This window comes from Quercus lobata, chromosome 5 (assembly GCF_001633185.2).
Source record: "Quercus lobata isolate SW786 chromosome 5, ValleyOak3.0 Primary Assembly, whole genome shotgun sequence".
Classification (NCBI taxonomy): Eukaryota; Viridiplantae; Streptophyta; class Magnoliopsida; order Fagales; family Fagaceae; genus Quercus; species Quercus lobata.
In genome coordinates, this window is record NC_044908.1 from 53,483,806 (window position 1) to 53,506,289 (window position 22,484).

Sequence of the window (22,484 nt, forward strand, 5' to 3'; positions counted from 1 at the left end):
TATTTGCAGTTGTGATATAGGAATTTGAGTTAGAGAACATGCAACCCTTCAATTTGAAGTTAGAAATTTGGTTTTGATAATCAAGTGTGCTATTCTTAAATCACTACCGTTGTTTCTTTTCTTTTCTTCTCTTTTCTTCTTCTTCTTCTTCTTCTTCTTCTTCTTCTTCTTCTTCTTCTTCTTCTTCTTCTTCTTCTTTTTTTTTTTAAGTTAAGGCATTTTTTCTATTAATTTGTGATTGAGATATTTTTCTTCAATACTCCACCATAGAATTGAAGTTGCCCATCTAATTTGATGGCAGCTTTTGGCTGGCACGGGTTAGTTTGAAAGTTTAAAGCTAAGATGTCTAAGTTTACTTCTTTATGATACTTTGTTTTTTCTAAAATTTTAATATCTTGCAGGTTCATTCTCAAGTGAATTTCCAATAAATCATTACAAATTCTGAGTTTCTAATGATATGCCACCTTTACTAAGCGTACAATTTTAGTGATCCAGAAATTACATTCATATACAAACTTAAGCACCATTATTTCTTATGATAATCTCCCTTTGGTTCTTAAAATTTTTGGTATGTGGTTATATATCTTCCACAAATTAAATTAATATGCAAAATAAAGCATAGTTATTTCATATGATAATCCCCCTTTGGTTCTTAAAATTTTAGGTATGTGGATGTTGATATACCAAGAATGTATTGACTCCTTGTGATAAATTAATTGATTAATTAGTCAAGTTTATTAATTAATCAAATTAACATGCAATGTATGTGGCAGTACAAACAAATCACCAATTAACTAAAGTATGTAGTGGAAAATAAATTGACACGGTAATTTTTTTACGAATGGGGAAAACCTACATAGCAAAAACCTCACCGAGTGATTTTAAGGTCACCACTTCCGAGAATCCACTATTATCAAAACAAGCGGTTACAAGTAAAGGAATCTCAGTACCTTATACCAACCTACAGTTGAACCCTTACCCCAATACCCAATTGGACTTGTTCTGTAGTGACAATCTCTCTTTTTCAATGCACGGCTCTCAATATGTGACTAACCAATTGCGCGGATCCTAGTACGCGACTTGATCACCAACTTGAGAAAGATGTTGGCTGCAAAGTTTTCAGTTCATCACACGATGAAGATCATGAAGTTGCTTGGTCACAAAACCCTGTGGTGTACAAACACGACAGTTTCTTCAAGAGAAAGAAGAACTAAGGCATATGTCTTCGGTTCACAATATGATTGTGAAAAAAAATTTCATTCAGTTGCATCAGTTGTGATGGCCCTTAAAACAATCCTTATATATGTTTAGGGTTGTGAGAAAAGAAAGCCCAAACATACATTCACGGATTGGATGTGTGAGGGATTTTCATAATTCGCTCCAATACCAATGGGCTTGATCTGCAATCAAATGCTATAAAAGATTTGTGCCCCTCATCCTTCACCAATTGGTCGTTGGATGGATTGGTAAGGCACACAGTCCGATAAAATGAAAATCAGAACTGAAAATTTGAATTTCATAAATCTCGACAGATACCTTATATGTTGAGCAGTTGTCGAGCCTTGGGCTGAAACAGCTCTCTTTAAACCTCAATAGATGCTAGCTGTCAAGTTTTAAAATCCTGCACTTTCTGACTTGATTCTTGGACAGACTTGCATGGCTTTAATACTTGAAATTGAAACCTTGTTTCTTAAAGCATTAAACACATCCTAGATCTACCCAATTACAACTAAAGTGCGTTTTGTTAAAGGATTAGCCAATTACATAAAATAGTAACATATGTTCCTAACATTGAATCACATATGTCCTAACAGATGTGGTTATATATCTTGACAAGTTCTAAAATTATCTTGAGTTTCTTCAGTTTATGAATCTTTGTTTTCATGGTTGATTGGTTTTTTTCCCCTTTATAGGAAGGTTTTTGCCTTGAATGTTGTTGGTGTAATCCCAAATGAACTACTTTGAATTTCTTCTTCAATTTGAATGATTTTATGCTTACGGTTACATATACCAATCTAATTTTTATGCTTGTGCTAGCATTGCGATTGCTCTTTGCTCTTCGCATGAGGAACTATTACATCAATGGAAACAAATGAGGGTAATTTTGTTGAATCGAACTAAATTTAACTACTCTATTTAATTTTAGTTATATACTGTTATTTACGAATTCAATTTCTATGACTAATTTGCTTTTAGACTTTTAATTTATTCCCCAAGTTTGCAATTGTCTCCAAAATTATTAAACTATAATACCAGATGAAAAATGAAAAACAAGATAGAAGAGCCTTGCTTGGATCTACTAAGAGCATCCTCATCAGCCCATGTATAGTCTTCTATTTTAGAAGAAAGTACAAATTTTACATATTTTGAGCAAAAAAACACCCACATCAGTGGGTGTAAAAATGTGTAAAATTGTGTAAAAATTTTCACGAGCTACAGAAACCGTGTAAATATACACGGTTATTGTAGCTCGTTTATAATTATTTTATTAATTTTTTCTCTCTCCTTCGCCTCACTTTCACCTCTCTCTCGTTCTATCTCAGACTCAGTCCCTCTCCTTGTCACTGTTGCTCTCAGATCCTTCTCTTCAATCTCAGATCCTTTTCTTCAATTTGATATTCCGGCTAGCCAAAATGATGCCACCGGAGCAACATCCTTCGCCTACACCGCTCAAAAACTCAGATCCTCTTCCAGATCGCTCAAAAACTCTTGACCCCTGCGCCGAAGCAACATCCTTCGCCATCGCCCTCATGGGCCTCATCCCCTGCGGCACCTTCCTCCTCGGCCTCGCCGGCATGGTTCAGACGTGGAACAAGCGTAGCCGATACAGCGAGCTCTGGTGGGACCCAAACGCAACATGCGGTTTCGTCTAGCTCGACAAGAAACCCACCTGGAAAAACTCTATCCGACCAAGCGTTTGAAGCCTGGAACCTTGGAGGAGCAGAGCAACACCAACGCACCTGGGTTTTTGTTTGGCTGCTCAGAAAATCATCTGGGTTTTTGTTTGGCTGCTCATAATTTTGCTTAGAATATTATTATTTTATTTTTTTAAAATTTTGTTGACTGTTTATGGGTTTGATAAGAATGAATTAGCTGAAGATTTGTGGGTTGAAGACGGTGGCTGGGTGGGTTGATGATGGTGTGGGTAGGTTGGCAGTGGGTGTGAATTGAATATTTTATTTGAATAAATGTGCATAATAGACAAACTGATGTGGGTGTTTTGTAAAAGTGAGAGTGTAAAATAGAAAAAGTAAGTTTTTGATGTAAAATAGACAGAATCTTTTAGATGAGCTGATGTGAATGCTCTAAGATTTCAAAGCTTCCCCTGGGTCTTACCTATTTAGTAGTCCGTACAAGCCATAATTGTGTTTGCATGTTGAGTTCTCTTTCTACTACTGATTATTATTGGCACATGTATGACTTCTTGCGGAGCATCCAAAATTTGGTCTTTTAGGAATATTGATGCTGACAAACGGCAAAAAAATAAGGATTTTTCAATTTCAGATTTTGCAAAAGTTTTTATGGAAGAAAGGATGACAATGGTGACAAACGTAATTTATATAGAAGTTTTTTTTTTTTTTTTTTAAAAGGAAAATATAGAAATTAAATGTTATAAGTTATAACTAATATGCAAAAGAGAATGAAGATCAAGATTGACATGATATCTTTCCACTAAGTTACATATAGAATCTGAGTAATAACCAAATTCCACTTTGATGAGTTGTTTGGACATGAAATTTTTTTCATCATTTTGATGGACATTTTATTCACAAATAACATTTTGCGATGAATACTGCATATTTTATCAATCTCTCCATCTATTTTCAACTTTTACTGTATCGCAATTATTTATGTTTTTTCATTTTCCAATTTATTTTGTATTGGAATTATTTATGTTTTTTTTTTTTTTTTTCATTTTCAAGTGATTGTACCTTTAAGCAAAATGAAATATATTCTATGCGGTAAAGTGAAATATATTTCGTGCATTGTATGGATTAGTAACTAGTGCCTTGTAAAATGAAATATGAAGGTTGAATTTTACTGAATATTCAGTTATTCAAAAATAAATGAAGAAATCGATTTCCCCCTGTAAAATGGAAGTTCAATTTTACTAAATTTTCAAAAATCGAGTTCCCCCTTCTTAGTCTAAGTTCTTTAAATAAATTCTGCTATTATTTTAAAAAAATCAGTCAAAAATAATTAAATTGAATAAATTATTGGATTTTGATTAGTCTGTGTTATTTAAATCCTTAAAATCAACATGTCATCACGTGGGACAATATAACATAATTAATGAAATCCTTAAATCCAATCCGATTTACAATACAATTAACCCAATGGAACAACAAAAGTTATCATAAGAAGTAAGTACTACAATTAACACAATCTCAAATCTTAATAGGATTTTTTGAACTAATTTTTTTAATTTAAAAAATAAAAAATAAAAAAGAGAGGAAAAAAATTTGTTGCCAAACAAAGAAAAATGAGCTGCTTTGGAGGGAAATGCAAGACCAGACCCAACCCAATCTTACTCGGCCAAAAACTAGAGACTTTGAGAAAGCAAAGGAAGACCAAACGAAGAACTCGACTAGGACAAATGAAGAACTCATCTTTCCCAAAAAAATAAAATGATAGTAGCGTGAATGAAGAAAACAGGGGAAGGAGAGAAGTGAGAAAAAATAGAAGTGAACGAAGATGAATTTAAATGCTAGGTTTTGAGGTAGAAAGGTAAGGGGAAGGGATATCAAAATTCTTGGTGATTACGTGACTTATCTGTTTAGCCTTACTTTCTATTTTTCGAGAAACATACTTTCTTCTACCAAAAAAAAAAAAAAAAAAAAAAAAAAAAAAAAAAAAAAAAGAAAAAGAAAAAGAAAGAAAGAAAGAGAAACATACTTTCTTATATCCCAATGTAGTGCTCTCTATATTTTGACAAGAGTTTGACTTACCTTCTTATGATTGAATATATAACAGAATGTGGTAGCTGTCCTTTCACTGTTTATCATGATTCTTAATATCAATTAGTTTTGGAATGATTCTTAAAAAATAAAAAGTTCTTTTGGAATTTTCTCCTTTTTTCCCTTTTCTTTTAGGAAAAAAAAAATCCTTTTGGACTTTTCTAAGCATATACTTTTAGGTAAACTAGCTTTTGATAATTAACTTTATATAACTAGATATGTACTAAGTTGTAACTTGTAAGAACACTAGTCTATGATTATTTTGAGATGTGGTATAATGTATAATTTATTTTATAAAATTTAATTGTAGATAATTTTTTTTTCCTAAAAATTAAACAATTACTAAAAGTAATTTCTATCTCTTTATTTTTACAGATATATAATTTTATCATTTTTTGTGTTTTTGATTGATATTATACTTTTTTGAAGTGATCCATATTCTTCTAACTATTGTTATTATGCATTATATTTCCTCATTTCTTTTGGTACAACTAAAATTTTTAAGTTTCAAATTTATAGTTCAAATTTCTTATTATCTTAAGGATATTATCATGATAATCAAAACTTATCACACAATTACAATTGATATTACTCAAATTCTCACTTCTAAAGAATCTAAACTAACTAAGGATTAACTCAAACAAATATCAAACCAAAACTATAAGAGAGAGTGAGAGGACTTGTGATGGGGAACTCAAAAAAATCAAGACCAAAACAACCCAACGCAAATTTATTTTAAAAAAAAAAAAAAACATAAAAATTTATCTACCTAAAGTAGAGTCGCAAGTATAATTATCAAAACCGTACTGAAGTTTATATTGGCTGAAGATTTGGTTCATTGGTTCAACTAGTGGTTCATTGGTTGAATTGTAAGTTTATTAATTAATTTAATAATATACTTGTGGGGACCGGTCCAAAATAATAGGCTGGCTGGGCCCTAGGCCCTACCGAGGACGCAGCCCGTACAAGGAGACATCGTGGTCCAAGCGATCCTTATTTAGGCCCACGGGCAAAGAGAACATGTTCGAGGAGTAATTTCTCCTCGAATACTGCAAAGTCCGGATCAAAGGTGCATCCAAGCCACTATAGCCCATCTTCTAAATATGTAAAAAAGAAGGAAACCCGAAATATCTCAGCAAAGGCTGCCACCACCACATTAAATGCATTACAACTACTCTCCTGGCCGCATTAATGAAGAGAAGACCCCTGAACAGTGCTACCTTGACTACCGCAACTCACAAAGAATTGATAGGGGAGTCTGATGGGACATGTGTTCAAGTAGGGGTTTGGATGGTCAACAAGTGTAAAGTCTAGATGATTGGAGAGGGCCTATATAATATGTAAAAGTCCCCCAAGAGAGGAGACGGAGAAAAAAGAACAGAAAATACTGCAGAGAAGTCTTACTGCATTGATCTGTGTCCATTAATCAAGTTTTTAGCCTTATTATCTAGGAGGGACCTCTCTTCACAGTGGCATTTTCGTTCTTATTTCTGTATTCCCTTAACCCATGCAACAAATCGTTTAAACTAACTGAAACCAAGTTCTTTAGCCCATACTCTACAAAAAATTCATTGTGTGGGACTTTTTGGGCCAAGGCTTGACCGATAAGGATTGGGCCACTAAAGTTGTGCTCCTACAATTGCTGCCATCTGTGGGGAGAACTTAAGTATCAGTAGGCACAACGGTTAAGCATGGCAGGACTAGGTCCACATCAAGAGAATCCCCACCAAACTAACCCTCAACAAACAGAACCTATTGAATCTCAGTGACAAAATAATCCTTCCAACCCAAGCAACAGAAGGAATCATGAAGGAAGTGTACATACCGCCCAGACGAGCCAAAGTCATACCTAAATAGGTAGTCACGTATCTCAAAGGCGAAACAACCATCAGGCCATGCAGCGAGAGATAGATGACCTGAAAAGAAGGTTACGACGTGCCCAGCGAATCGTTTAAACTAACTGAAACCAAGTTCTTTAGCCCATACTCTACAAAAAAATTCATTGTGTGGGACTTTTTGGGCCAAGGCTTGACCGATAAGGATTGGGCCACTAAAGTTGTGCTCCTACAATTGCTGCCATCTGTGGGGAGAACTTAAGTATCAGTAGGCACAACGGTTAAGCATGGCAGGACTAGGTCCACATCAAGAGAATCCCCACCAGACTAACCCTCAACAAACAGAACCTATTGAATCTCAGTGACAAAATAATCCTTCCAACCCAGGCAACAGAAGGAATCATGAAGGAAGTGTACATACCGCCCAGACGAGCCAAAGTCATACCCAAATAGGTAGTCACGTATCTCAAAGGCGAAACAACCATCAGGCCATGCAGCGAGAGATAGATGACCTGAAAAGAAGGTTACGACGTGCCCAGCGAAAGCAATCTCCCTCCAGCTCAGATGCATCCTTTAACGAGGAGGACGTGATTTATCGACAGAGGTCAAAAACACCCCCAAGTGAGACCTTCTCTTACGAGAAGGAGTCTCGCCCTACACGAAGGTATGAGAGCCCATCTAGCAAGGGATTAGGTAATGACGCCTTGAACAAGGCATTGGATAAGATCTCCAGATCACCCTTCACGCAGAGGATTGAAGGGGCTAAATTACCCCGACGCTTTAATCAACCAACGTTTGCCATCTACAACGGCCGAGCAAACCCGGTGGAGCACGTGAGCCAGTTTAACCAAAGAATGGCCATCTACTCCCAAAATAAGGCTCTGATGTGCAAAGTTTTCCCATCCAGCTTGGGGCTAATGGCGATGAGATGGTTCAACAGCCTAAAGACAAATTCCATAGGCTCCTATAAGCAGCTCACTCAGGCTTTTTGTTCTCGCTTTATTACAAATAGCAGAGTCCCACAACCCCTAAGTTCATTATTATCCTTGTCCATGCGCGAGGGAGAGACCCTAAAGGCGTACTCAGATAGGTATTGGGAGTTGTATAACGAGTTGGATGAGAACCACGATGATGTCGCTATCAGCACATTCAAAAGCAGTCTCCCCACCGAGCATGGCTTAAGGAAGTCTCTCACTGGTAAACCCGTTTACCAACGTTCATCAGTTCATGGATCGGATTGACAAGTACAAAAGGGTGGAAGAAGATCAGTTACAAGGAAAAAGAAAGGAGAAGATCATTCCCCCTAAAGGGAATGATTTTAGGTCGGAACGATACAACCCTAACCAGCCAAGGAGAGATTTTTCGAGACAGGCTGGACAAAGCAACATGCAAACGGTTAATGCCGTGTTTAGAGAGCCAGTACAGCAAGTTTTGGAGAAAGTGAAGAACGAACCCTTCTTCAGATGGCCGAGAAAAATGGTTGGGGACCCTTCAAAACTCAACCAAAACCTGTATTGTCATTATCATCAAGACCATAAGCATACCACTGAGGATTGCAGGAATCTATGGAATCACCTAGATCAGCTGGTCCGAGAAGGAAAGTTACATCACCTTTTACACCCCTCAAGCGGTCATCTGGGCCAGGCAATGCAAAAGCCTCGAAAAGATGTATCATTAAGACCTCCCACGGGGACGATACACATCATCTTCGCTGCTCCAGGAAGAACCGGGTCATTTCCTTCCAGGGTGCTGTCAGTGGCTCGGCTCTCCGCCGAGGACAGGGAAAGAGAATCTAAAAGGTCTAAAAGGGGAAGCTCTTTAATATTGGGATTCTCGGACGAGGATAAGAGGGGAACTATCCAACCTCATGATGATGCCTTAGTGGTTACATTCAGAATCGGAGGTTTCGATGTGAAGAGGGTACTGGTAGACCCAAGCAGCGCAATAGAGATAATGTACCCTGATCTATACAAGGGGCTGAACTTAAGGCCGGAGGATTTGACGACTTATGAAGCTCCCCTTATCAGCTTCGAAGGGAAGACCATTGTACCAAAAGGGCAGATCAGATTACCCATACAGACCAGGTCAGAGGTGATAGAGGTAATAGAGGTGGACTTTATCATGGTCGATGCTTACTCGCCCTACACAGCGATAGTAGCCAGACCATGGATCCATGCCCTAGAGGCCGTATCTTCTACACTTCATCAAAAGGTAAAATACCCATCCAGAGGTCGAGTGGAAGAGATTCGTGGAGATCAGGCCATGGCTAGGCAATGTACGGTGGCTGCCGCCTCACGCCAGTCCAATGCTGAGTCCTCGACTTCTGAAAACTTATAGCAGTCAACCACCTCGGCAGGGCTAATCAGTGGGCTAGCCGAGGAGATAAGGTGTGAAAGTTTGGAAAAGTTTGCAGTCGAAAACGATCCAGAGAGATTTTTCCAGGTCGGCTCAGAGTTACCTCCTCAAGAAAAAGAGGAACTGGTAGGATTTCTGAGGAAAAACGTCGACGTATTTGCATGGGACGCGTACGATGCCCCGGGGGTTAACCCTAGTCTCATTTGTCACCACTTGAATGTTAACCCATCTTCCATTCCAAAGAAGCAACCACCCCGACGTCCCTCGAAAGAACATGGCGGTGCCGTTAGAAATGAAGTGACGAAGCTGAAGAAGGCGGGGACTATCAAAGAAGTCTTTTACCTCGAATAGCTGGCAAATACGGTGGTGGTAAGGAAGAAAATGGGGAAGTGGCGAGTCTGCGTGGACTTCATAGACTTGAACAAGGCATGCCCGAAAGACCCATTCCCGTTACCTAGAATAGACCGGCTGGTAGATGCGACTGTAGGCCACCCTCGAATGAGCTTCTTGGACGCCTTCCAAGGCTATCATCAAATACCACTGGCACTAGAGGATCAGGAGAAAACGACTTTCATGACACCCGTCGGAAACTACCACTATAAGGTGATGTCTTTCGGACTAAAGAACGCAGGGTCAACCTACCAAAGGATGATGACCAGAATGTTCGAACCTCAGCTAGGCAAGGTTATTGAAGTCTACATAGGCGATATGGTGGTAAAAATTAAGATAATATCCGAACACGTGAAAGACCTGGAGATCATCTTTGGCATCTTAAGGGAGCATAAGTTGGGGCTCAATGCTTCCAAGTGTTCATTTGGGGTCGAATCTGGGAAATTCCTAGGGTATATGATAACTCATAGGGGAATAGAGGTAAGCCCAGATCAAATCAAGGCGATTAATAGCCTACAAACTCCTCGGAATAGAAAAGAAGTGCAGAAACTCACTGGCATGATCGCAGCGTTGAACCGATTCATATCACGATTTGCAGACCGATGCCGACCTTTCTACCTCTTAATAAATAAGTGGAAAGGGTTTGAGTGGTCGGAGGATTGTGTCTTGGCCTTCCAACAACTCAAAGAATACTTGTCGCGATCACCCATCATGTCTAGCCCTGAGGCAGACGAGGTACTGTTTGCATACATAGCAGTAGCCCCTCATGCTGTGAGCTTGGTTCTGATACAGGATGATAATGGAGTAAGCAACCAGTGTACTATGTAAGTAAATCATTACATGAGGCCGAAGTGCGCTACTTACCATTGGAGAAAGCAATTCTGGCGATAGTACATGCCACACGGAAACTCCCTCATTATTTTCAGGCACACACGGTCATTGTTCTAACCCAGCTTCCCCTTCGATCGGTGCTCCGAAGCGCCGATTACACAGGAAGGATCGCCATGTGGAGTGCACTCTTGGGTGCTTTTGACATTAAGTACATGCCTAGGTCCTCTGTCAAGGGACAAGTCCTCGCGGACCTAGTTGCAGAATTCGCTGAACCCTCTGTAGAAACAATGACAAAGAAGGAAGACATGGATGGAAAATCGGTTGGCACAATCTCAGCAAGGGAAATCTCACGTTGGAAAGTCTACGTGGATGGTGAGGCCAACCAAAAAGGATCTGGAATTGGGCTAGTTCTAATATCGCCCGAAGGTATTGCCATTGAAAAATCGCTAAGACTCGGGTTCTCGGCTACGAACAATGAGGCCGAGTACGAAGCTTTGATTCAAGGAATGATGATTGTTCAAAAATTGGGTGGAAAGGCGATGGAAGCGTTCTCGGACTCCAAATTAGTCGTTGGCCAAGTAATGGGTGAGTTAGAAGCTAGAGATGCTAGAATGCAAGAGTATCTTGGTCGAGTCAAACGCCTGCAGTTAGACTTTGAATCCTTCAATCTGACGCATGTTTCCAGAAGTGGGAACACACATGCAGATTCGCTGGCCACTCTTGCCACGTCCTCTGTGCATGATCTACCGCAAATGATCCTGGTTGAGGATCTATGCCAGAAAAGTTCAATTAGAAGATACACTGCTCAGGTCCATCAGGTTAGAAAGAGTCTCAGTTGGATGGACCCTATAGTGAACTTCCTCAAAGACGATACATTACCAAAAAGAAAACTGGAAGCCGAGAAGATACGGAGGAATGCTCCTCGGTTTTGGTTATCAGAAGACCACAAGCTCTACTGGCGCTCATATTCTGGGCCGTACCTATTATGTATACACCTAGAGGAATCCGAGTCCTTACTTGAAGAGCTACATGAGGGGATTTGTGAAAGTCACACGAGAGGGAGATCGCTGGCACACAGGGCACTCACCCAAGGATATTGGTGGCCGAACATGCAAAGAGAGGCCCAAGAATATGCAAAGAAGTGTGATCAGTGCCAGAGATTCGCCCCAAATATCCACTAACCAGGAGGAGTCCTTAACCCCCTCTCCAGCCCCTGGCCGTTTGCTCAGTGGGATCTTGATATTGTCGGTCCTTTCCCTAAAGCAGCAGGGAATAAGCGATACATAATAGTCGGCACCGATTATTTCACCAAATGGGTGGAAGCTGAACCTTTGGCCAACATTAGGGACGTGGATGCCAAGAAATTCATTTGGAAAAACATAATTACGCGCTTCGGAACTCCTCACACCCTCATCTCGGGCAATGACCTTCAATTTGATAGTAAGAACTTCAGGGAATACTGCTGCGAGTTTGGAATCACAAACCGATATTCCACTCCTGCCTACCCCCAAAGAAATGGGCAAGCCGAGGCCGTGAACAAAATCATAGTGAGCAGACTGAAAAAGAGGTTGGATGATGCAAAGGGGAGATGGGTGGAAGAGCTCCCACATGTTTTATGGACCTATCGGACGACGTCGCGGCGGTTAACGGGCGAAACTCCATTTTCAATGACTTATGGGGCCAAAGCCATACTCTTAATCGAGAACAGCTTCCCCACATTGAAGTCTAACACTTTTACCCCAAACAACAATGACGAGTTATTGGGGAGAAGCCTAGACTTAGCCAAGGAAAAAAGGGAAAAACCAATGATCCATATGGCCTGTTATCACCAAAAGCTAAAGCAGGGGTATGACGTTAATGTAAAGCTGCGACCTTTGAGTCCAGGTGACCTCGTGATGAGAAAGATTCTCGGCAGCGCTAAGAACCCTTCCTAGGGCAAGCTGGGACCAACCTGGGAAGGACCGTATCGCATCACATCTGTGGCCGGAATAGGTGCTTATTACCTAGAAGACGATGAAAAAATTGTACCTCGCCCGTGGAATGTAAATAATCTAAGAAGATATTATTATTAATAAAAACAGTTCTGCCTATGTTTCATTCCATGATCATCGCATACCCATTGGTCCATTTCCATTTATATAGTTTTAAACAGAACCTAAGTCTTGCATGGTTCCTCGGACCACAGACTTAGGGGAAATTAATAACTTGAGGCATCTATCCAAGTTTTAAACAGAACCTAAGTCCTACAGGGCTACTCGGACCACAAACTTAGGGGAAATTAATAACTTATGGCATCTATACAAGTATTAAACAGAATTTAAGTCCTGCATAGATTCTCGAACCACAGACTTAGAGGAAATTAATAACTTATGGCATCTATACAAGTATTAAACAGAACCTAAGTCCTGCATGGCTCCTCGGACCACAGACTTAGGGGAAATTAATAACTTATGGCATCTATACAAGTATTAAACAGAACCTAAGTCCTGCATGACTCCTCGGACCACAGACTTAGGGGAAATTAACAACCAAAAACTCCTGTACAATTTTTAAGGTACGTTCGTAGTTGCATGTAATAGCCTCTATTGTTCTAAGTTCGCCACACAGCACTACTCTATTTCATTTGCTTATATTAGTGGAATCTTAAGGATTATTGCAAACATCAACTAGAGGAACAGTAGCATTAAGTTTGAACAAAGTAATGAAATTATCCCAACATCAGTTATAAATACAAAAAGTGAAATGAGAAGAAGAACATTCTATATTGATAAATTGAGAATAGTACAAAGGGAAGTCTTTACAAAAGAGCAAAAGATAAGACAACTCCTTTTTTTTTTTTTTTTTTTAAAAAAAAGAAAAGAAAGCGCTAAGCCCTAGAAGCTAAGCCTCAGCAGGAGGATTCTCTTTCTGCTCTGGCTGAGGAGGAGGAATCTCGGAGACGGACTCCTTGACAGAATCCTTGGCCTTATCAAGTAAGGGGATGGCATCAGGAATAGCCATGGCCTACTCAGAAGCTTCAGAAGCGCCGTCAGGAATCTCACGGATCTCAGGCAGGAAGAAAACCTTCTCGGGCAACCTTAAGGCCGAGTTTGTAGGAATCCCTGCAGCATCAAGGGCATGAGCCCATGAGATGCTGCAGTAATCCCTGCATACCTCTGGAAGCTCCTCAAAAAGCCTGGCTTCAATCTCATTCGCCCCAAGCTGATAAGAAGCCTTCCTTTCAGCCTCGGCTGCCTCCCGAACTAGCTGAGCCTTTTCTTTAGCCAGTCGGACCTCCTCCTCAACTTTTGGCTTGCTTAGAAGCTTCAGGAGCGCCGTCAGGAATCTCACGGATCTCAGGCGAGAAGAAAACCTTCTCGGGCAGCCTTAAGGCCGAGTCTGCAGGAATCCCTACAGCATCAAGGGCATGAGCCCATGAGATGCTGCAGTAATCCCTGCATACCTCTGGAAGCTCCTCAGGAAGCCTGGCTTCAGTCTCATTCGCCCCAAGCTGATAAGAAGCCTTCCTTTCAGCCTCGGCTACCTCCCGAACTAGCTGAGCCTTTTCTTTAGCCAGCCGGACCTCCTCCTCAGCTTTTTGTAACACAGCCTTTAGATCCAGCACTGTTTGCCTTTCAGTGGCAAGGTTGGTCTCGGTCACGAACAATTTTTGGCACTGGTCCTCAGCTTGGGTTTCAACGTTCTTTAGTCCAGCCTCAGCACTCTTGCGGCCTTTCTCTGCCTCTTTGAACTTCTCCGAGAGTTTAAAATTCTCCTGCTTGAGGGACCCTACAGATTTCTCCACCTCTGCACAAGATTGGGCCTCAGCTTCAGCCAAGTTACGGTTGTTGCGGCAGTACTCCTCGGCCACAAACACTTGCTGAGTAATCTGTCCACAAAACAACAAAACAATATCTTAGAATATGACAAGGTCTAATCATTTTATAAAAGGATAGAAGAATCACTTACCATTGCAAGGTCCCTCTAGAGGGATAGAAAGAGCTCGGGTTGAGATAATCGCCTGTAGGCCTCCATGTCCCGAGGAAGGAGCACTGGCTGCTCCAGGGCCTCAACTATGTATCCTGCTCGGCCCCTGTTGTATTCTCGAACCGAGACAGTATAGGGAATAGCGACCCTGTCTACCTCCAGCTTCGGGCTCTAAGTGCGCGGATTAACACGCACTTCGGCCCGGTTGTCTTCATCCCAGCTTTCTACAGAGGGAGCCCTTTTATTCTTCTGCTCCCGGGTGGTTTTTTGGTGCTTGCCCGGGTGGGGAACCACCTCACCTTCTTCAGGGGTCTCGACCGGCCTTTTCTTCTTTAGGTCCAGGTTAACGTTTACGCCGAGATCGGAAGGGGGCTGAGGAGCGACTGGAGGAAGAACAGGGGTCTGCGACTGAGCTGGCGCCTTTAAAGATTGACCTTTGCCTCGGGAGGCCATCAATTCTCGTAGGCTTTTTCCTTTGCCAGAGGCCATGTTATCTACCTCTTCTTCTGAGGAGTCTTCCGAGCAGGCTATTATAATGGGGGCGCCGACCATAGAATTTCGATCCTGCTCTCCCTCGGGGTCTGAAAGCTCAATCAAAGGAGCTTTGGGAATTTCCTCTTCAAAATAAAACTCGTCTATCTCCTCCTTAAGAGAAAGACGAGAAGATTCAGTCTCTCCCTCAGCTTGCGCAGCAACTTCAAGGTTGTCTAGTGGAGGCAATTGCGCAACTGGAGAATTCTGAACACCAGGTAACACGACTGGCTTGAGATCCTGTTTGGCCAAAAACTTGGACCAATGTCTTGGAAAGCGCGGGATAGGGGTTGGTAGCCCAAAACCAGATGAGCCGCACGTAGTTGCCCATCCTCGGTAACGTAGATTTCTGACCTCAAAAGGTAGTTCAAGGTCAGAATGTTTACGTGGCTCAGCTGAGGAGCAACGTGAGCTTTATCTGCAAAATAGCCTAGAAGGAGATTATGGTTAGGTTATAAAAATATTTTTGATTCTAAAAAAAAAAAAAGAGAGAAGAATGAATCTAAAGAGCTAAGCCCTTTCCCTAAAGGATTGGCTCTAAAGGTGCCGCACCTGGAATTCCTGCGCGAGTTGGACAATGAATACCATCGCTCCACTCTCCTGAGGCAATGAGGAAATCCTCCTTCATAGTCTTATTGGATATGAGGAGACAAGAGATTAGCCTAACGACCTCAAACCGAGATTTAAGATAATACCCCCCCTTCTCGATGTAGTGGCACTCTTACAGATGAACCACATCATGCCAGGTAAGGCCTAGACCCATCCGCTTGTTCAGGACATCTACGCAGCCTAATATCCTGAACATGTTTGGAGCGCACTGATGCGGTGTCAACCTATGGTGGAATAAGTAGTCCCGGGTAATCCTACACATGGGAAGTGTCATTCCCCCTTCTATAAAAGCAATCATGGGAATGATGACTTGACCCACGTCTCTATCTGTTAATACTCCTTCTAGGGGACAGTACTGAAGAACCACCCCATGTGGGATGTGATATTTCGCCCTAAAGGCCTCCATAGCAGCGGGAGTGTCTACTAGATCCTTGAATCTACCCATCTAAGTTGAACTAGAGGGACGGGAAGAAAAACCGAAGTGAAAATTGAAATCCGAGGAGAAATTCGAAGCAACGAAACGAGCGGAACTTACGAGTATCTTCACAAACGATCTGTAAGATGCTTGGAAATCTTTTAAAGGAAGGATGCTTCGCGGAAACGGCTACAGAAATTTGAAGGTCAGAAATGTTCGTAAAATCTCTGGGCGCTGGAGTTCTCTGGACTTCTAATATGCAGATAAAAAAGAAAAACAAGCCTCTCTAGGGCTTTATATAGCTAGGGGGAAAAAGGAAATCACTCCTGCTCAAGAATTCAGGGAAGAATGTCAGCCGTTAGATCTGCGCCTCGCCGTTGGATAAGGGAGACATAAAGCCACCTGGAGTAAATAGCCACGTCTCGTAAATTGTAGCGCGTCAAAAGTAACTGCCCCCACATGCGTGAACCGGGATCTGATTAATTCCATCCTTTGTAATGTCAAAACCCCGCTTTTCTCCTTGGAAGGAGATCAAAAACCTGAGTTTTGAGGGGCTATTGTGGGGACCGGCCCGTAGGCTGGCTGGGCCCTAGGCCCTTCCGAGGACGCAACCCGTCCGAGGAGACATCGTGGCCCAAACGATCCTTATTTAGGCCCACGGGCAAAGAGAACATGTCCGAGGAGTAATTTCTCCTCGGATACTGCAAAGTCCGGATCAAAGGTGCATCCAAACCACTATAACTCATCTTCCAAATACGTAAAAAAGAAGGAAACCCGAAATATCTCAGCAAAGGCTGCCACCACCACATTAAATGCATTACAACTACTCTCCTGGCCGCATTAATGAAGAGAAGACCCCTGAACAGTGCTATCTTGGTTACCGCAACTCACAAAGAATTGATAGGGGAGTCTGATGGGACAGGTGTTCAAGTAGGGGTTTGGATAATCAACAAGTGTAAAGTCCAGATGATTGGAGAGGGCCTATATAATATGTAAAAGTCCCCCAAGAGAGGAGACGGAGAAAAATGAAGAGAAAATACTGTAGAGAAGTCTTACTGCATTGATCTGTGTCCATTAATCAAATTTTTAGCCTTATTATCTGGGAGGGACCTCTCTTCACGGTGGCATTTTCGTTCTTATTTCTATATTCCCTTAACCCATGCAACAAACCGTTTAAACTAACTAAAACCAAGTTCTTTAGCCCATACTCTACAAAAAATTCATTGTGTGGGACTTTTTGGGCCAAGGCTTGACCGACAAGGATTGGGCCACTAAAGTTGTGCTCCTACAATACTTTATAATTATAAAAGTAACTAAATTAAAATAAAAACATTCCATTTCGGTAAATTAATAAATTATAACAATAACAATATTTATAAAAATATATATATAAAAAAATTACATCATATGACATAAAGTTAGAGAATATAAAAAATAAACACACCATTCACATAAATCATCCAATTAATAACCAAGTTATGTAGTCCAAAAGTCTTGAAACAACATATTTCATAGAAATTCAAAATAAATATTTAGCTTAATCATTAAACCCTAGTGCATAATGAAATTATTTAAATCTCCAAATACAATTGAAGACTTCAAAGTTTAGTGACTTCAGTAGTTTAATTAAGTTTTTTTAAGTTTTTTCACAGCTATACACAATTTTTTTCTTTTCTTTTATCCATGAGTTAAAAAAATTATTGATAATGAGCCATTGTATATCCATTATTTTACACCAAAACATTCCAGATGATGCTTTGCTTCACTGATTTCATGGTTTAACCGGTGGTTTGGTACGGATTTAATAATTATAGCTGCAAGAAAGAATTAAAAGAGAGAGAGATAGAGACAGAGAGAACATAATCACCTTTTTCAGGAGAGAATATGAAAACGTATAGCAAATTTATAGAATAAAATATGATGAGAAAAATAATAAAAATAAAAGATATAGTTGTAAACACTAAATTATCCAAGCCATGCTATGTAATATAATAACATTATATAATATATTTATAATAAAATAGGAACACATCTAATAATCAAAGAAAAAAATATGTAACAGCTTTAAAACACAAAACAAATTAGATCAACTTAATGTAGAGATGCAAGATTGAAATAAAAATCCATCAAAAGAAAGAAATACACAACACACACACATAGATCACCTTTTTTTGTGGAAGAAGAGTTCAAAAAAAAATTATTAACCTAAAGTAGAGATATAAGAGAGAATTACAAATCCACTAAAAGGAAGAGAGAGAGAGAGAGAGAGAATCACATTCTAGTGTGAGAATAATATGGATAATGGATTTTTTTTCTTTAAGAAGAAATATGGATAATAGATTGAATGGGAGAAGAGTCAAAATAAAAGGAAGAGGAATGGATCAAAGAAGAGTAATGGTAGGGTAGAGAGGAATGGGGAGATAAAAGGGTAAAGAGAGGGGGGAATGTTGGAGGAAGTGAGAAATTAATAAAGTGAAGAGTTAAAAATGAGAGAGCAAGTGTTGAAAATAGGTGGGTGATGTGGTACAATAATAGAGTAGCAACATTAAATGCTACGCTTCAGATTTTGAGTAAGAGTAGTAGAGGGAAGGGATCTCAAAATTCATGGTGATGGCTTGACTTGTCTTTTTTAACCTCACTTTCTATATTTTGAGAAACATACTTTTTTATAGCCCAACTTAATGCTCTCTATATTTTGACAAGAGTTTGATTTACGTTCTCATAATTGAATGTGATAGCAGGCCTTTCACCGTTTTATCATGATTCCTAATATTTATTAGTTTTGGATTAATTCTTAAAATAGAAAAAGTTCTTTTGGACTTTTCTCTTCTTTATTTTCTCTTATTATTTTTTTTTTTGGAGAATCCTTTTGGACTTTTATAAGCTTATACATTTAGGTAAACTAGCTTTTCATAATTAATTTTATAAAACTAGATATGCATTGAGTTGTAAGTACACTAGTATGTGATTATTTTGAGATGTGGTATAATATATAATTTACTTTATAAAATTTAATTGCAGATAATTTGTTTTCCCTAAAAATCAAACAAATTTTAAAATTAATTTCTATCTCTTTATTTTTACAAATATGGATTTAGTTGTTTATTCTTTCTTTACCTAGTTTGAGAATAAAGGAAGAGAGTGGATGATAGTTATTGTGTGTAAAGAAAGAGACAATTTTAAAAAGTAAAGAAAAATTGATATTTTAATGAAATATAGTGTAAAATAAATAATCTGATATAAGATTTCATTAGTCACCAATATTTACATATTGCAACACAGAAAAAAGTATGTTTTTATGCTAAAATAGACAAGAATATTTACATATTGCCCGTATATACATGATGCCCCCATGGCTCGCCGTTGTGAATGAGAACACATGTTACCCCTTCCAAACTTTCTACCTTCAAGATCCATTACTGTAATGACAGAACAGTAGAGTTAGTTCATCAGTCAATATCAGTGAAAAAATATTAAAAGGGAAAACAAACATAAGCATATGAATTTCTAGGAAATTCTCATATGGAGAAGACTTATAATTCATTTTATGATTCTGCCACCAAAACATCTGCCAATTTGATTAACAAGTGTGGAAAAAATTGGTCAAAACGTATATGTAATTACACTAAGTTTAAACCTGACTCTACTTTTTATTCCAGAGCAAAAAACATGCATATGGCTTAACACAGATTATTTCTCGGTATAGCAAAAGTCCCATATCGTAGTTTTAAATCACCTACAAAATAGAAGAAAAAAAAAAATAGCATGCTTTCTGGTCCTTAAACCATCCAGAGGTGGCTTAACCTCCAGTCCTCCACAACTTTGAAGAGCAAAATAATGAATGACCAATATCCTTGGTAAAATAATGTCATCAATGTTGAAACACTGTCTGGGTAAAGTTTTTGATAAGTAAAAAATGTAATTAAGAGTGCAAAGGGGTCGAACATGTGAAGTATACAAGAGATACACGAGGGATTCAAGAAAAACAAAAGGATCTAAAAAAATTCAAACAAGTTTGAAAAACAAAAACAGCGACTAGCAGCTATCCAATCATCAAGAGTCTTCAAAAGCAGTAGCTTCAACTCTAAAGTTGTTTTCACACTGCCTCGGTATAGTTATCGTGAAATGATTAGAAGTTCTCAAAATAATCATAATCTAATCCCTTCTTTTGGTGCCACAGAGACAGAGAGAGAGAGAATTTGATACCCACATGAACTGACAGGGATAGATGACCAGGTATGGCATAGCTTAGACATGAGAAAAGAATAAAAAATCAAGGTTCTTCACTAGGAATGATTCATACAAGCTTACCGATGAGTGCAAACACTAAAATCAAAATTACAGATAAACAAGCGCCCAACACTGTAATATAAATATGCTGTACACGGAAATCTATTGCTTAACCTATTAGAACACTTAAAACAGGGAAAAAGGAAAAGGTATTTACCCATAATTTGAAAACCATATAGTAAAATGTCCCTATTGTGAGACCATTTAGCAAAATACCCGTGTTTTGGAACTTAATTTTAATAAAATCAAGTTCTGTGCAAAACTTGATATACTCAAAATCAAGTTCTATGTATATTTTTAAATAGAACTCGACATTAGTAATATCGAATTTCACTTAAATTATTTTGAAAATTTAAGTGGCAAAATATGCATAAAAATCGATAATGCTATTATCGAGTTCCACCTGTAACTCAATTTTATTTAAATCGATTTTGGCCCATAAAACAACAGCAGTACGTAACAACAAAGAAAAAAGTAGATGTTTAGATAGACTTGATTTCGACTACGATAGCTAAATTACATTAGGTGTAATATTGCTATGAGCCTGGTAGAAATCATTCAAAGAATTCGCATTAGAAGTTCTGAACTTCCGTACATTAATCACCATTTTTGTTAAATTTTCATCATCACCATCCTATGTAAATTCCTCTTGCTTTCTTCTTTAAAAAGTGTATTACAATGATTAAAAGACAACACACAATTCTAATTCTCTATCTACTCCCCTTGCTTTTCAAAACCAACACAAAAATTGTCTTGTTTTATTCTTAACCCCACATATGCCCATGACCAAACATGCAAATGATACACCTATGACATACAACCATCTCTAACAAGAAACTATCTGCACATCCAACCCACATAATAATAAGAACCCAAAATCCAAAAAACATGAAAAACCAGTTGAATTGCCTAGAATTAATGTTTCTTGCTAATAAACCATAGTAAAAACATATTCCACATACAAGCAAATTAGATAACACCCTTATATTTCTATCCAAAAAAAAAAACACCCTTATAACATTAGGAAAAGTGTTATATCCATAAAATTTTTACAACACTTTCACAACAAATTCTAAGTAATAAGTTGTTATTCGTTATAATTTGAACTCACCATTGGAACTACTTTTTTGTTCGCTAATAACAGCAAGTTACATCATGTCACTTAATTAGGATTTGTTGTAAAAATTATTATAAACATAACAAAAATTATCAGATACCCATTAAATGGTGCCTCAGGATAATTGTTTTATATATATATATATATATATATATATATATATATTTAAGATAATTATTAATCAATAATTTTAAGAAATTTTTAACGGTACTTTTTTGAGAAATATAAATAAAAATTTTTAAAAAAATTTCTAAAAATATATCATAAACCAATGCTCTTAGAACATCTTTTAACTTTTCAAAAAAAAAAAGGGCAACAAATAGTAGTAGGACTATGATTCATGGTTTTAAAAAAGAGAAATAGTATGTCCACAACATTTTTATAATATTTTCATAACAAATTATAAGTTGTAAATTGTTAATAATTATTATCGGTGATGCTTCTTAAAAAAAGAAAGACTATTACTTTTTTTTTTTTTTTTTTTTTTTTTTTTTTTAAGTAACTTCAAAATTAGAACTAATAACAACTTATTTTGCCACCTAGGATTTGTAGGGGACGTATCACTTTTCTCTTAAAAGTTAAAACATGAAAATTCAAAGAACCCGAAGCTAGGGTAAGAATTAAGTCCAATGTTTCCATGTCCTCAAAACCTAAAGAGATTTAAGGTTTTGAATTATTAAATTATTTATGACATCTAAATAATTTAATAAGTTAATAAATAAAAATGGAAAAAATTTTAAAAATAAGTCTTCTTGATTAAAAAAATATGAATATGGTGAAATTAAATAATTCTTAAGTACTTTTTCTCAAATTTTATATAGGAAAAATATTTATAAAAAAAATACATGATAAAAAAAAATTATAATTACACTTAATCCTTCAAATACAACAAATAATTGCTTAAATAAGCATATAATTTTGATGTATCACAAATAATAATGCTAAGTATATTAGTCACAGTAAGTAATATTTATATTTTAATTAATTATATGTTTAAAGTTTATACATTTTCTAATGGGATTATTTGATTTTTTATAAATATTATATATCTAAGTTTTTGAAACTTAATTTAAAACCATAATTTCTTTACAGGTGTGGCTCCCCTTTTGTTATAAACTCTCCTACTTCCTCCCATTGACTTATAAATGAAAGATACTTGGCAGACTAATAATCCAAAGGCAAAAAAA